Raw genomic sequence first — 15471 nt, forward strand, 5'->3', positions numbered from 1 at the left:
GCTTCCACTGTGAACCTTAAAACAAAAGCAGTTTTTTGGGGAGGGATTTTTCAGATCTAGTTTTTCAGATGTCACTGCTGATACAATACACGTTCTTCCTTTTTAAATATTTGTCTTGTTTGTGTAGTCGTCGAATGTTCTCAACTAAAACAACGCACTGTACGTGCATCCCTTGCAAATACACGTTGAACGTAGAGCGAGAGATCGTCAACATGGATTCACCCAGCACACAGTGTATTATACTGTCTCTCTGTCTTTCTGGGAAAGAAGCAATTAATAGTTGTGAAAAGAGAGTCCTCCTCGAGACTATCCCCTCTCATTAGAGAGATGAAGTGGCTGAGAGCTACAGAACACCTGTGTGCAGCGGGCAGGAGTTCAGGCCTCAAATATCAGCTCCTGCTCACCCAGAGAAGACAGGCGCTAAGGACCAGTTGTTTTCTGTGAAAAGAAAACGCAGGGTAGTCACACAGCAGTCAGTGTTAAGGTACTTAGGTGTTTCAACCAGAGACAACAAGCTGCTTGCTGCTCTTAGAACCCCACAGAGATTTGCAGAGGAGGACGTGTCAACAGGAAGGATGGAGAGGGTGAGCGGGGGTACGTGGAGGAGAGGAGGAAGCGGGGGAAGGGGTTCAATTGACCAGAGGCCCCCCCCGTTTTCTAATGCAGCAAAACCAAGTGCAGCAAGTGACAGAGCTGCATGTCCCCTGGCCCCTGCCAGGCTGTCCACGTGCCTGGCCTTCTCCTCACAGAGCCCAGCTGGTCCTCACAGGTGCTACACCACCACTGCTCCAGCACTGCTGCCAGCCGGCCAGACAGCCAGACAGCCAGACAGCCAGACAGCCAGACAGCCAGACAGCCAGTTTCATCCCAGTCAGTCAGTTTGCATGTGAACCAGTCAGCCACCACCAACAACTACGCCTGCCTGCCTCCCTCCCTCCATCCTTCCTCCCGCTATCCAGCCAGCCAGCCAGACAGAGTCTGGCCCAGACCCAGGGTTGCGGTGTGGCTGGCCAGGAGCCAGGACGTATACAGGGGGGTGGGGTGCCATGGCCACAGCCCTAGCAGGTTGGCAGCATTGAGGAGTGTAAAGGCATTCAGCGGCGTGAATGTCCCTTTGTCTCAGAGCGGCGTGCCAGGCTAGCTCTAATGAGGCAAGCTCTTTGTAGCAGGCCTCTCAACATCAAGTGGGCTGGTGGACTCATTAACCTGACTACTGCAAATAAAGCAGGCAGGCTCAAGAGACGCCTATGATAGCACACTTAAGGCCCCCGCTGAATCCTCCCCCCCTCCACCACCCCTCCTCTTCCTTCTCCCGCTCCTTTTCTCTCCCAGGCTCAGGGTGGGTGCTATGCTAGGAGGAAGTCAGCCTCTGGCCTAATTCAGGTGTCCCAAATAAGGGATGAGTTTGGTTTTCATTACCATTTCTCTGCCTTGCTCATAGAGAAACCTGGGAGCTTTTGACAGGACTCTCTTCTGTAACCTGGTGTTGGAAACATGTCGAGACACAGCCCTTAAGCAGCACCTGGGTGAAAGTTGGTTCCTCAGTAATACCAATATCCCGAGTGCAAGTCTCACAAATCTGGCTACCCTCCCAGCGCTTACGTGTGTGAAATTTGGGGTTTTAGTGAGGAGACTGCATGCTGTAAATACATTCTCCTACGACCCCAAACGATATACAGGACACTGTCCACCTGGGAAATTCTTTTTAGTATCCATGGATACAACTATAGGGTACTGTAGGAGAAAACCCTGTTCCTCTGTAAGGTTCTGCATTCTGAATGCACCCACGATGGGTTCTCTAGCCTCTGAAGTGTGTTCTGTATGTAAGGCAAAACCGGCGGTCCGGTGACCTTGGTGACATGGTCGAGTCAGATACTCATCTGACATTCTATTTTTCTATTTCATCCAACGATATCCAACAACGCTGCACTGTTTCATTATTCTCCCTGATTGTTTATCTCTACCAACGCTCTAGGTTATTAACATGCTGCATTATGGCTCATGGGCGTCCACTACCCCGATATTGATTCGATGTTAATGTCATGTAGCGTTTGATGTACGGTCTTTGAAATCGCTCAAGCATTTGATCAGGTGGCTCGTATGCAGATTAGATTCATTAGATATTCCCCACACAATCTTTCATGATGTTTTCCCTCATACATTTTACTATCCCCCCCCCCTTCCCCCCCTCCCCTCCCCCCCAAGCCTCCCTTCCATCCATTGTCCTCCCCCTCACAGTTATGATTTTAATCTGGTTATACTGTGAACACTCCATAAGTCGGTGCACAGATTCATACAGCCAGCAGTGGAGAGTGAGTGGGGGGAGAGAGACGGGGGAAAACGTTACAATGCACGCTAGTGTCAGAGAGCCTCATTTTCTAAAAAGGAATATTCATACCAACATCAAAGGGGTTAGCACTCCTGACACTGACAAATTGCGGATGAGGTTTCATTAATTAAGTAGGCCGCTAATGTTTATTTAAATGAAATTTACTGTTGCATTATTGATTCGCTGCCGCAAAAATTATCTGACACGATGCACATGGATTGCGAGCGGTGGCTCTCTGATGGCTCAGGCAAAGCAGCGGGGGGTTGGGTGTGCGTGTGTGTGTGTGTGTCGAGGTGGGGGTGTGTAGGGGTGGGGGTGGGGAGATTTGTGAAGGAGGTGAGGAGGGGGCCTAGGTATGGTAAAAGACTGAGGATTTGTGAGGGGGAGGAGAGAATGGGAGAGGAGAGGCGAGGGATATGTTGGAACGGTGTGTCCGCGAGAATGTGATGGTCCTTGCGCTACGTCTGTGATGAAGAGAGCTGAGTGTTGTGGGCTTGTGGAGGTGTCTTTGTTTGCATTTAAACTGCAGATGATGGGGCTGTGATGTGACGGTACAGAGGAATCGCACACTGTGAAGTGCAATTTGCTTTGTTTTATATTCGCCTTGCTCTTCTTTAAACACACAAAGAACAGACCGATTCTCTCCTTTCTTTTCCAGCACTTATCTCATCCTATTTCGCCCTTTACGTTTCTGCAAATTTGTCAGTACTTTAATGTTTTTCTCTCTGGTAACTGCCATTTTTTCATTTTCCAATCACTTTTGCAATCTCTGTTAACATTTTTCAAATGAGACATGAAGAGCAAACACACGTGTGCATTCTGAGGATGTGATCTGCATTGCAGTGTGAATTCACAGGCAAGATTGAAAACATCTGTGATTCTTCAATAGCCAAACGTCTTTAAAAAGGCTTGGTGTATTTACAGGATTGTAAAACTGTTTCATGAGATTTTTTACTCCCATTGTTCCCAAGGGCAAGATCAAGGAGAAAGGTCTGGCCATACATCCCTTAATACCCTGGGGGTTCTGCTTAGTGTGTGTGTGTGTGTGTGTGTGTTGTGCTTGGTGCTGTATATGAGGCAACACAGCATACTTTGTCAACATACACACACACACACACACACCTGAATGAATTGTCACTATTGACAGTTAACAAAGAGCACCAAGGAACCCCAGAAAAGAGCCAATCAAAGCGAAGGATTAGGCCTGTTGAGATACTTCCCCTTTCTAATGGACTTTTAATGCTTTAAAATGTGATTTAGGTTGAAGGGCTGGCTTTCAGTAGTGAGTCAGCTGTAGTGTAGTATGTTCCTTCCTGTAGCAGAAGGAACCAGATTCTCTTAACAGGGACAAGCCTTCATCATTCCTTTCACCACCAAACTGCTGCATCTATCCACAGTTAAAGCTCAGAGACAAGGCAGTATATAAATCAACGTGATTTAACTGAAGCTGATTGTGGTGAAATACAGCTTCCACTACTACTGCTCTACAGATTTCAGAGACTGAATACAATTATATTATCAGTGTAGTGAAACTGCAGCAGGATGACTCACAAACTTAACTTTGGTTTGGTTTTTAAAGATCTATAAAACATCTAGTTATTCACATGTCAATTCTATCACTTTTGTACATTATGGAATTGGAGCAGGTTAGTTATTATTAGAAAGAAAATAGTAATTAATAACCAAAATGAACTGGTAATACAATCAAACACTGTAACTAAAGCGTCACAACATTATACATGTGTACAGCAATTGGCACGTGCTAACAGAGTTTTTCTAATGAAAAAGTCAAGTTTATTCACCTTTCAAATCCATTCCAAATTAAATTATTATTAAATTTAGATTATAAAAATAATAATAATTCTTTATGCTCTGAAGTTCATACAGTCCCTCAGTTAATTTCAATGGACACACATGACAGTGAACTCCTTATGTGTTGTTACTGTGAAGACATGGTCGTGTCTCTAGAAGCAGACAATTAAACTGTTTCTCTTCTGCTCTTCCTGCCAGGGTTCTGTGTGACGGCAAGGTCCAGTGGGATGACTGCACGCCATCTGTGCAGGTACTCTGCAATCCTCCACCCCCTGAATCTCTGCAGAGGCGTGTGCCCATAGTGTTGTGGCTGAGTGAACTTCCGGCGTGTCATTTAGGGAGTCAGGTGGCTGAGCGGTTAGGGAATCAGGCTAGTAATCCGAAGGTTGCCAGTTCGATTCCCGGTCATGCAAATTGACGTTGTGTCCTTGAGCAAGGCACTTCACCCTACTTGCCTCGGGGGGAATGTCCCTGAACTTAAGTCGCTCTGGATAAGAGCGTCTGCTTAATGACTAAATGTAAATGAAATGTAAACGGTTGCCAGAGTTTGTTTCGGCCCACATCAGATTCAAGACCCTGGTACTGACCTTCCGAGCGGTGAACGGGACTTTACCTGACTACATCAAGTCTCTCGTCCAGCCTTACACCCCCACCCGCCACCTACGGTCTTCTTCTGACAACCGTCTGGTGGTCCCACCGCTCAAGAGCCCCCGCTCACAACCCAAGCTCTTCTCCTGTCTGGCCCCCCAATGGTGGAATCACCTCCCCACCTCCATCAGGGACACTGACTGTCTCTCCACCTTCAAGAAAAGGCTAAAGACGCACTTGTTCCGGGAGTACAACGGTACTTAAGAAAGATTTGTTGGATCAGATGTTAGTTTATTTCCTCCAGGAACACTATGACACTTATTGAGGGACTCGCTGCAGTTGTTGGTTAGTTGTAACTGATTTAACTGCTTGTATGTTTATCGCTGTGAATTATATTATTGTTGCTTGCTTTCCTCCAGGTACATTCTAGCGCTTTCGAGGTTCATGTTGTTAAATTGAAATTTGTGTTCATGTTTGTGTCAGCTCCATATTCACAAGTCACAAGTTTCATCAAGGCGAACCTCCACCCCAAGTGTCAGCCCTCATCTTTACGAAGCTCAATTCTCGGTCTTTCTCACTCTCTTCACTGTGAACACACACACACACCTGTTGTACGCCCATTCCCCATCTGTCCATCATATAGCTACCCATGGCCCTGGCAGACACAGCCCAGCCCACTGCCAAAGGATATGCCTCTATGTCTGTGTGTGTGTGTGTGTGTGTGAGTAAGTGAGTGTTAGAGAATGACCGTGTGTGTGTTTGTCTTAGTGTGTTCGGCGGGGACGGTGAATGACATTGTGAGCCAACAGGCAGAGGTCATCCTCACTGGGCACAGGCCCAAGCTATATTATCGACTGGGGAGTTGGCAACCTGCTTCACCACACTGCTGCTGCCCACTCCCACTCCTCTGTTCCCCGCACGCCCGCCCGCACTCCCTCTCCTCTCACACACACACACACACACGCACACACACACACACATGCACGAAGAGACTCACAAGCATGCACATGCTCACAAACACGTACACACATAAGTGCACACAAATACACTTTTGCATGGACACACACACACTGGAAGTATTGATTTTACACTGCACAGGTTTTCAAAAGAAATATGATGGTTTTATTGCTAGTAGCTACAGCATTTAATTCCCATACTGTAGAAGATGAATGTGGATTGCCGTTTTTTACGAACAATCTTTTTGTTATAAATTAAATATCTGCCAATCTCAATCAAGTTTGTGTCTTTGAAATTTCATGACATCCATGCAGACTTTGTAAATAAATATTGAATGGCTTACTTATTATTGTATTACCAGGTAGTGTAAAATAAAGAATGTTCTCCAAATTATGTTTGTAATTCAATAAATAGCAATAATAACAGTAAAATAAGAAATATGTGTCCTAAATGTTTTTTTAATAAGACATACTCTTCCAAAATTGATGTTACGATTACGACATTATAGTGGAATAATATAACAGAAACAATTCAGTGTGAAAATAAATTAAAATATGACCACACAAACAGCATACTGTACTATAATACATACACTCATCTTGAGCATTCAACTGTCTTTTTCTCATTCCCATCTCCACTCCACAGTCCTGAATCCAGCCTGCTTACACTGCTGTGCAGCAAGTCATGCTTTATCACCAAGCAACAATTCATGACCCACTTTCTTCCAATGTCACGTTCCCCGTGCGCTTTCTGAGATAGAACCAGTTACCAAGGCTCTTATATACTACGGCAGGGAAGAAGCCATTTTGTTGCACGCTGATTTCGTCTCCAGTCTCCCGGTTCTAACAGCCCCGCTGTGCAGTGCTTACCTCACAGCCTCACCCTGGCACAAACAACGATTACCGTACGCATCAGTCATAAACACAAACGTCTACACATAAAAGTGCTATGATTATTACTTTTTATTCACACGTTAATTCACATGCTCTGCGTCGTGCGCAATCATACGCTTCAATGATCTTACACCGAACAATAATGCAATCCTACTGCTGAAATCGCAGGGCCTCCCCGAGTGTTTGTGTGTACACTTACTGTAAATACCTGGCAGGCTGTCTTCTGTGGTTCCAATGGCTGGGGAGTGATAATGAATGGGACATCTCCAGCAGATGCTGATGATCTGTACTGATTTGTTTCTGTTTCTAGAGATGTGACGGGGGGGTGGGGGTGGGGGGGGGGGTTATGATGGGGGGGGGGTTGGGGGGGGTTGGGTGGGGGGGGGCGGACTGAATCTGACAGAAACACTTTATGAAACACCCCCCATCTCCTCCTTGCACACCTGCCATTGGCTCTTTAGCTTTACCAAAGCCCCCAAAATTCATACACATGGTCTGAAGGGAGGAAGCAGGGATGGAGAGACGCGTGATGAGAGAGGGGGGAAGGGATGGAGAGAGAAACAGAGAGAGATCGAGATAGGAAGGAGCGAGGGGGGAGGGGGGGGAGAAAGGGGGGGGGAGAGAGGGGGGGAGGGGGGGGGACAGCAGCTGGCTGCTTTTTTCCCGTCATTATCTCCGGCCGCTGTCTCAGTCAGCCCCATTTGATGAAAGTCAAACAGCAACACTGGCCGTGATTATGTGACGACTGGAATTCACCTACTTAGTTAATCCTGCATCGGGGGTTAGATTTCAATTAATATCTCTCTGGTTGCCTCCCTCTCCCGGGGGCTGGGGGTCTGTTGGGTTGGGGGGGGGGTGCGGTGGGGGGGGGGGGGGGGGAGTGCGGTGGGGTGGCAGGGGGGGAGATGGGGTTGTGCTGCGTGTGGGTGAGCAGGAGATGGCATGATGGAGAGGATGGGGGGAGGGACGACTGCGCGAGGGAAAATGCCTGCTCCAGCATATTCCGTGGGCAACATGCGAGGCACATGGATGGTGCGCCTCTCATGTGTCAACTTGACTGTTCGGTAATGCGAGGAGAATATTCAGCAGGGTCTAAAGCGGAGAGCGTGCACGGTCGCGCACGCGCGTGTGCACGGGTTTGGGAATATGTGGGTGCGTGTGGGCATGCGTGTGTCTGTCTCACACACCCAATAAAGGCTGCATATTAAGCAGGTCTCCAAGCCCCTTCAGAGGATCAAACCCCCCAGGTTGTGATTTTCCGCCATTAGTTTTACGAGGCAGAGGGGACCAGGACTGTGGTGAGCCCAGCTGAGCCTGCCTCACTGAGGAACAATGCTACTGTAACGCACACAACCCCCCACCTCCAACCCCCCCACCTCCAACCCCCCCACCTCTAACCCCCCACCTCTAACCCCCCTCTGCGCTCCTGCTCGATCTCTCTCCCTCTACTCCCTGCCATCGAATTTCGCCTTTCCCCATTCTTCTCCTCTCCTTTTTTTGCCTCTCTACCATTTTATTACTTTCCTTCGTACACCTACTTCCCTCCTCCCTCCCTCCCTCCCTCCCGCCTCCCCCCCTCCCTGACATTCCTTGACATTCCGCTGAGGGTTCTGAGATGCAGGCTCCTCCCTGCGTCGCCATGGTAAATCTTACGCCATATGGCGTTCGATGGCACACGCAGGTTATGAGAGGGAAACGACAGGCAGAGCAGAGTGTGTGATGCAGCAGTGTGTGATGCATCATCGCACGCCCGTTTAACAAATGAGAAGGTGCATCTCAATAAGCTTCAGTATAAAGATGATAGTCCTTCATTGTGTTTCAATATTGTGTTTCTTTTTTTCTTTTTTTACACCAAATATGCCTTTGTTTATATTAAAAGAGGTATGGCACTATGAAACTACAGTAGGGATATGTGATTTCCTTTCCTGTTTATTGTTAATATTTGGGAAATGCATTTTATAATGGCAATAAAATCACAGTATGAATCTATGAGTCTATTTAGCATTTACTGTAGTCTAGTACTGATCTAATCTGACATATTAATCTTTGTTTTTCCCATAAAGATTAAACATAATTTGATGTAAACGATGTGGTTATATTTGTGTCTCTGATGTGTTGTCATGCAGACTGGTTCAAATTAAATTACATTATCTTCTGATGGTATGGCCAAAGTGCAAAGGCAGGAAATGTGAAACATCACCCAGTATTGAATTTAAGAGTCGAAGAGTGGATTTAATATAATTTCCCACATTATTAATGTAGTTTTATACATTGTCTTTTAATTAATCTTTAGTGTTTAATTGTTTAATTGTTGTGTCTGTGTGTGTTTGAGTGGAGAGGGGGTGAGGGGTTGCACAGTCAACTCACAGTCTTATTATTATTCAAAATGTTAAACCTATAATATTAACCTGTCCCTGACTCTAACTCTAACCCTGTCTCTAACTGTAACCCTGTCCCTGACTCTAACTCTAACCCTGTCCCTGACTCTAACTTAACCCTGTCTCTAACTCTAACCCTGTCCCTGTCCCTGTCTCTAACTCTAACCCTGTCTCTAACTGTAACCCTGTCCCCTGCCTGAATACAAAAATATGACTCATCATAGGCATTCCTTTAGCACCCACACTGACTAATCATTTAAGAAACCAACTAGGGAGAGAACTACTCCAATGCTCGAATGAACGTAATAAACTCACTAAGAGCTTGTCCAAATATCATAATCGTTATATTCTCCAGACTCAAACATGCAAGAAACTGTAAGTGTTTCTTCTTAACCTGGTAATGGCTGCAAGAGGAAGAAACTCCTCTTCTTCCTCTTCCCACCCCTCGGCCTCCTCTCCCTCCTCCTCCTCCTCTTCTTCTCTTTCCTTCTCCCCATCCTCCCCCTCCCCCTCTCCTCTCCTCCCCTCCCCCTCTCCTTCCCTCCCTCTGCTGGCTTCAGATCCTTGGCTCCACCGTGCACGGACTCTCCGTACAGACATGCAGGGAGTCCAGCCTCCTTCCCTCTCTGCTAGCGTCTTGCACCACTCCGCTTGCTATTTCAAGGAAAGTGCAACGTTTGCCTTGGGCCTTAATTATGTTCAATTTGCCAAGCAGGGCCTGAAACCATTGGGGGGGTGGAAAAGCTCTCTGACCTATTTATCAATGCAGCCTTCCTCTCTCTGACAGAGAGACATCAAGGATCACGGAGAGGGGCTGAGAAAGAGAAAGAGAAAGAGAGAGAGAGAGAGAGAGAGAGAGAGAGAGAGAGAGAGAGAGAGAGAGAGAGAGAGAGAGAGAGAGAGAGAGAGAGAGAGAGAGAGAGAGAGAGAGAGAGAGAGAGAGAGAGGAGAGAAAGAGAGGAGAGAGACACTGTGCTGTACTGTGTTCACATCAGCACAGGAAGACCGCAGAATTAGCTGACTGACACATTGGTGCATGCGTGCGTTTCTCTTGAATTGGTATCCATCATCAGAAAGGTCCCTTTTTCACAGCAATTTATGCATTTATAGCCATTATATTTTTTGTATTGTGTGTGTCTGTGTGTGTGTGAGTGTGTGTGTGTGTGTGAGTGTGTGTGTGTGTGTGTGAGTGTGTGTGTGTGAGTGTGTGTGTGTGTGTGTGTGTGAGTGTGTGTGTGTGTGTGAGTGTGTGTGTGTGTGTGTGTGTGGGGGGGTGCTGCTGTTGTAGTCTTACTCCTGCATCAACTATGCCGATCCCCTGGGCTGAACCACAGAGTTTCTCAGTTGGAGACACTGCAGGTTATAGTTTTACAGTTTTTCTCGATTGCTAACACACAAAAATGGAATGTGTAAGCCATCCCCACAAAACCATTTTGCCAAATCCCAGCAGAAAGACCATGTACCCCAATCTTTAAACACAATTTACCCTTTTTGACACATTTCTCAGGTTCATTCACACTTCTTTGCAAAAGTCTAAACACACCTCTTACTTTAAGACACAATTATCACCATTATGTGGTATCTTGTTTTCTTAGCCTTTGTTCCCCAAATTACAATTTACAGCAATACATTTGTGTTGTTGACTAACAGTACTACTATTTGTATACTGTGACTACTACAGTAACAAGAGCTCAAAATGCAATTGCTGTATAATAGAAAATAAACAGCCTGTAAGAAGGACAATTGCAGTAATTGTGAGTTTTATGATTTACATCATGTCAAACTCATGAGGTGGAACATATCTAAAATTCAGGGACACGTTATAGTCAATGGTTCTTGAAAACCTTTTTAAATAGTGTTTTCAATTCCTCCCAGCAGTGTCTAAAGGGTATTCAGAAGGTTGAATTTATTTGAGGGCTTTGTGTGTATTTTGAATGCAAAGTTAGGTTTATACGACAGATAATATGGTTTTGACTAGAGTGTTTGATTTTGGGTCAAAAGTCAAGGGTTTGGCCAAAACAGTGTAAGTATGAAGATGTGTGTTTAGAGTTTGGAGAAAACACAGTACACATTCAAGAAATGTGTCTTAGCAATTGAGAAAAACTGTAATTCATTTATAGCTAATCGTTTTCAGAATGCATAATGTAATCAGACGCAATCAAATGTCAACAGTGCACCTATTAAATGGGAGGCTGCTAATTCAGTAATGTTCATTTTCATAACAGCGGGATGAGGGTTACGAACCTGAAATGTCATCGATTTTCCTTCAAGGTGACGAGAGAAGGAAAAGGAGAGAAGGAGAGAAGGAGAGAAGGAGAGAAGGAGAGGAGAGAAAGAGAGAAGGAGAGAAGGAGACAAAGAGAGAAGGAGAGAAAGAGAGAAAGAGAGAAAGAGAGAAAGAGAGAAAGAGAGAAAGAGAGAAGGAGAGAGAAATAGAGAGAGAAGGAGAGAAGGAGAGAAAGAGAGAAGGAGAGAAAGAGAGAAGGAGACAGAAACAAAGGAGAGATAGAAAATGATGGAGACGTAGGGAGAGAAAGAAGGAGAAAGGAAGAGAGAGAGGCGAAGGAGATAGAAAGAGAGAGAGATAAAAGAGATAAAGAAGGAGAGAGAGAGAGAGAGAGAGAGAGAGAGAGAGAGAGAGAGAGAGAGAGAGAGAGAGAGAGAGAGAGAGAGAGAGAGAGAGAGAGAGAGAGAGAGAGAGAGAGAGAGAGAGAGAGAGAGAGCAGTGACACAGTACAAAGTGGTGTGTTTCACCTGTGGGCCAGCCTCGCTGGATTATCTCCCCAGCAGGCCGGTGCTATCTCAATAGAGACTGAAGGAGCAGCTCCTTCAAAGCACATTACTGGACGTAAACACTGAGGAGGGCCATTGACCTTTCATTATGAGTCCTGATAAGGCCAACTCTCCCTCACACTATATAGCGGCCAAAATGTCAACTCACTGTATGTGTTGCAATTAAATCGAGTCTACTTTCCTCCTCTTTACATGTCAATGCACGGAACGAGAAACAGCAAAACATCGCTGTGCCCGGGAATGGGGTTACTTATGGTGTGACACGTATAGATTGTTTGTTTGTTTGTTGGGTTTGTTTTTTATGGAAATCAATACTCCTTGTGGCATTCGTGTATTTTTTAAATAGTTGGTAGGCATCTTTAACAGTGAAAATGAACCTCCCTAGATTTTAGAAAGGCTGTTTAATACATTCTCATTAAGCAGTTTTCAAAGGCACAAACAAATACGCTTAGAAAGTCCTAATTATTTTCTTCCACAACACATTCAAGGACTTTGAATATTCATTATTTGACCAGACAAGTTTTTGCAATTATTTGAATTTGCATGTGTATTTTAGGACTTGCTCTTACATTCTTTGCTGGGGAAAGACAAACTAAATTACCGTTGAAGATAAATAAAAAGGCACATTTATGATCATAGCAGTTGCTGCCGAAAACTAAAATCCCTTGTAGAGGGATGTCAATAAAGAAAAGTGTTTTTCTGATAAGGTATGCTTTGTTTGGCTTTCATCTGGGGTGAATACAAGTCATTTAGAAGAGCTGCAAAACATTGACTCAATACAATGCATCATATTTTGGCCTTATTGTTATTCGGTATGAAAACACTGTGCATTACTAATGCAATTTGACTTGCCAGTGCAATTGTGTGGAAGAAGCCAGGCCCATTTCCTTGTGCTACGAGCAAGGCTTTTAAACTGTCACCTCGCTCTCCCTCTCCTCTCTCGAGAAACCTTTTAGCAGTCCTCTCCCCACGGTTTGGACAATGAAACCAAGCTGCTTCTAACACTACTCCCTTCCACAGATTTCTGCAGCTGAGATAGAAGTTAAATTACTGATAAGATTTGTGGTTTAGCATTTTCTATGTGTGTGTTGGGTCAGTGTGCACTGAATGTAATTTTTTTATGAAAAAAAAGCCCCTGTGAAATATCAGTGCTGTTTACATTGAGCTGTGGAGGCTCCTGTCTGGAGGTAGGTGCGGCAGCAGTCAAGGTCCAAGATGGCAGTCGTCTTTCTGCTTTCTCCCTGCTGTGTGTCTGAGCCCTGCTCGCAGTCGATTCCTATCCCTGCCGTGCAAATCCTTGATTTCTGACTGGTATGAGAAAAAGGTAAACATTTCCACCCTCAGAAAAAAAAAATTCAGGCATTGCGGCATTAGTGTAAATTGTTTGGTCTATAGCTCAGCCTTGATAAATAACCCAGTGGTTTTGAATGAGAGGTTTGTCTGAGCTGTTCAATGCAAGGACTTGATTCTGTGTATTTTAGAATCCTTCGCTTGAAGAATTAGAGATTTAGAAAAAAAAATACTCATGATTTGCGATGACAAAGCTGAGATGGGTGCACATGCCAACGACTGCTAAAATTCATGAATAATCAAACATCAGCCATAGGCTATAGATTAAGAATATTCATTAATTATCTTGCCCTTGGGGAGAGGAGTGGGGGGGAGATGCATATTCAAACAAAGACAGGATCAAGACCCTGTTTGCCAATCAGGATACCTCAAACCCATGAGAAAACATGACTTTGCAATTCAAGTAACTATTGAATTGCAAAGCCATTTACCTATACATACCAACACATGTCCAGCTAACCTCCTATCGATGGACACAGATCCTTCTCTCTGAATGGGTACACAGTTTTAACTGGGCTACCCCCCCCGAAGTAGTGCCCCCCAACCCTCCCAGTTCTTAAGTGCTAAGTCATCGGTGCAGGGAAAGCCCATTAGCGCTAGGATAGGGGTGGCAGGGCAGGGGGAGGGGGACAGGAGTTTGGGCGATTAGGCTGATTGGATGTAGCAGCGCTGGGTTGCTCAGGTCAGGACTAATCAGCCTCAAGATTGGAGGATGGGCTTTAACAACTGACTCGGATGCTGTCCAATGCAAATGGATGTAACGTCGTCTGTGCACGTACACACACACACACACACAAACACGCACACACACACACATGCGTGCACACACAAACACAGGCATACAGGCATGTGCTACACGCGCACACAGAAACACAGAGAGAAACGACTGAATCAGCGAAATAACTGTGTGTGAGCCTTGCACTCCGGTGTTGATCGATAACCATTTTGCCCTTGTCATGTTGCCTGTCCTGCCCAGGAGGAGTGCGGAGCCAGATCTAGTCCCTAATCGCACGCTCACACACCCTCCTCTGCCCAGGCAGCATGTATCAACATGTTCCACCAACTATCTGTCCTCTACCTGGTCTCCCTGCATCTCCCTCCCTGCATCTCCCTCCTCTACCTGGTCTCCCTGCATCTCCCTCCTCTATAGTCTCCCTGCATCTCCCTCCTCTATAGTCTCCCTGCATCTCCCTCCTCTATAGTCTCCCTGCATCTCCCTCCTCTATAGTCTCCCTGAATCTCCCTCCTCTATAGTCTCCCTGCATCTCCCTCCTCTATAGTCTCCCTGAATCTCCCTCCTCTATAGTCTCCCTGCATCTCCCTCCTCTATAGTCTCCCTGCATCTCCCTCCTCTACCTGGTCTCCCTGCATCTCCCCCCACCTGGTCTCCCTGCATCTCCCTCCTCTACCTGGTCTCCCTGCATCTCCCTCCTCTACCTGGTCTCCCTGCATCTCCCTCCTCTACCTGGTCTCCCTGCATCTCCCTCCTCTACCTGGTCTCCCTGCATCTCCCTCCTCTACCTGGTCTCCCTGCATCTCCCTCCTCTACCTGGTCTCCCTGCATCTCCCTCCTCTACCTGGTCTCCCTGCATCTCCCTCCTCTACCTGGTCTCCCTGCATCTCCCTCCTCTACCAGGTCTCCCTGCATCTCCCTCCTCTACCTGGTCTCCCTGCATCTCCCTCCTCTACCTGGTCTCCCTGCATCTCCCTCCTCTACCTGGTCTCCCTGCATCTCCCTCCTCTACCTGGTCTCCCTGCATCTCCCTCCTCTACCTGGTCTCCCTGCATCTCCCTCCTCTACCTGGTCTCCCTGCATCTCCCTCCTCTACCTGGTCTCCCTGCATCTCCCTCCTCTACCTGGTCTCCCTGCATCTCCCTCCTCTACCTGGTCTCCCTGCATCTCCCTCTGAGCCCTCCTCCGCCCGACCCCTCGTCTTCTCCGCGCCTCACCCTTGAAAAACGGGATCTTAAGACGAATAGGTGTTGTTTAGGGGGGATGATCGGCACATTTACTCTCACTTTACCAACGACCTCTACGTGCATGCCGCCACGCTGTCACATCAGAGTCCGGGGGAAGCACCCCGATTGGACGGAGACGAACGACTCATTAGGCCCAGATTGATCACCCGGCCGTACGCTAGCGAGGACATCTCATCATTAATATTTCAATGTAATTATTTGCGCGCGTGTTGACTCCAGCGTCCTAATGTACGTGTCGCCACCGTGTGATGTATGAATTATTCTAATGAACAGGGTTTGTAGTGTCTCTATCTCCATCAATGTTGTTTTTTTCTCTGTATCTCTTTCCCTCCATCACCGTCGACATCAGTCAGGCAGTCGATCAATCATTGAGAAAGTCAGTCAGAAAGTC

Source organism: Osmerus mordax, chromosome 15 (genome assembly GCF_038355195.1).
Source record: "Osmerus mordax isolate fOsmMor3 chromosome 15, fOsmMor3.pri, whole genome shotgun sequence".
Lineage (NCBI taxonomy): Eukaryota > Metazoa > Chordata > Actinopteri > Osmeriformes > Osmeridae > Osmerus > Osmerus mordax.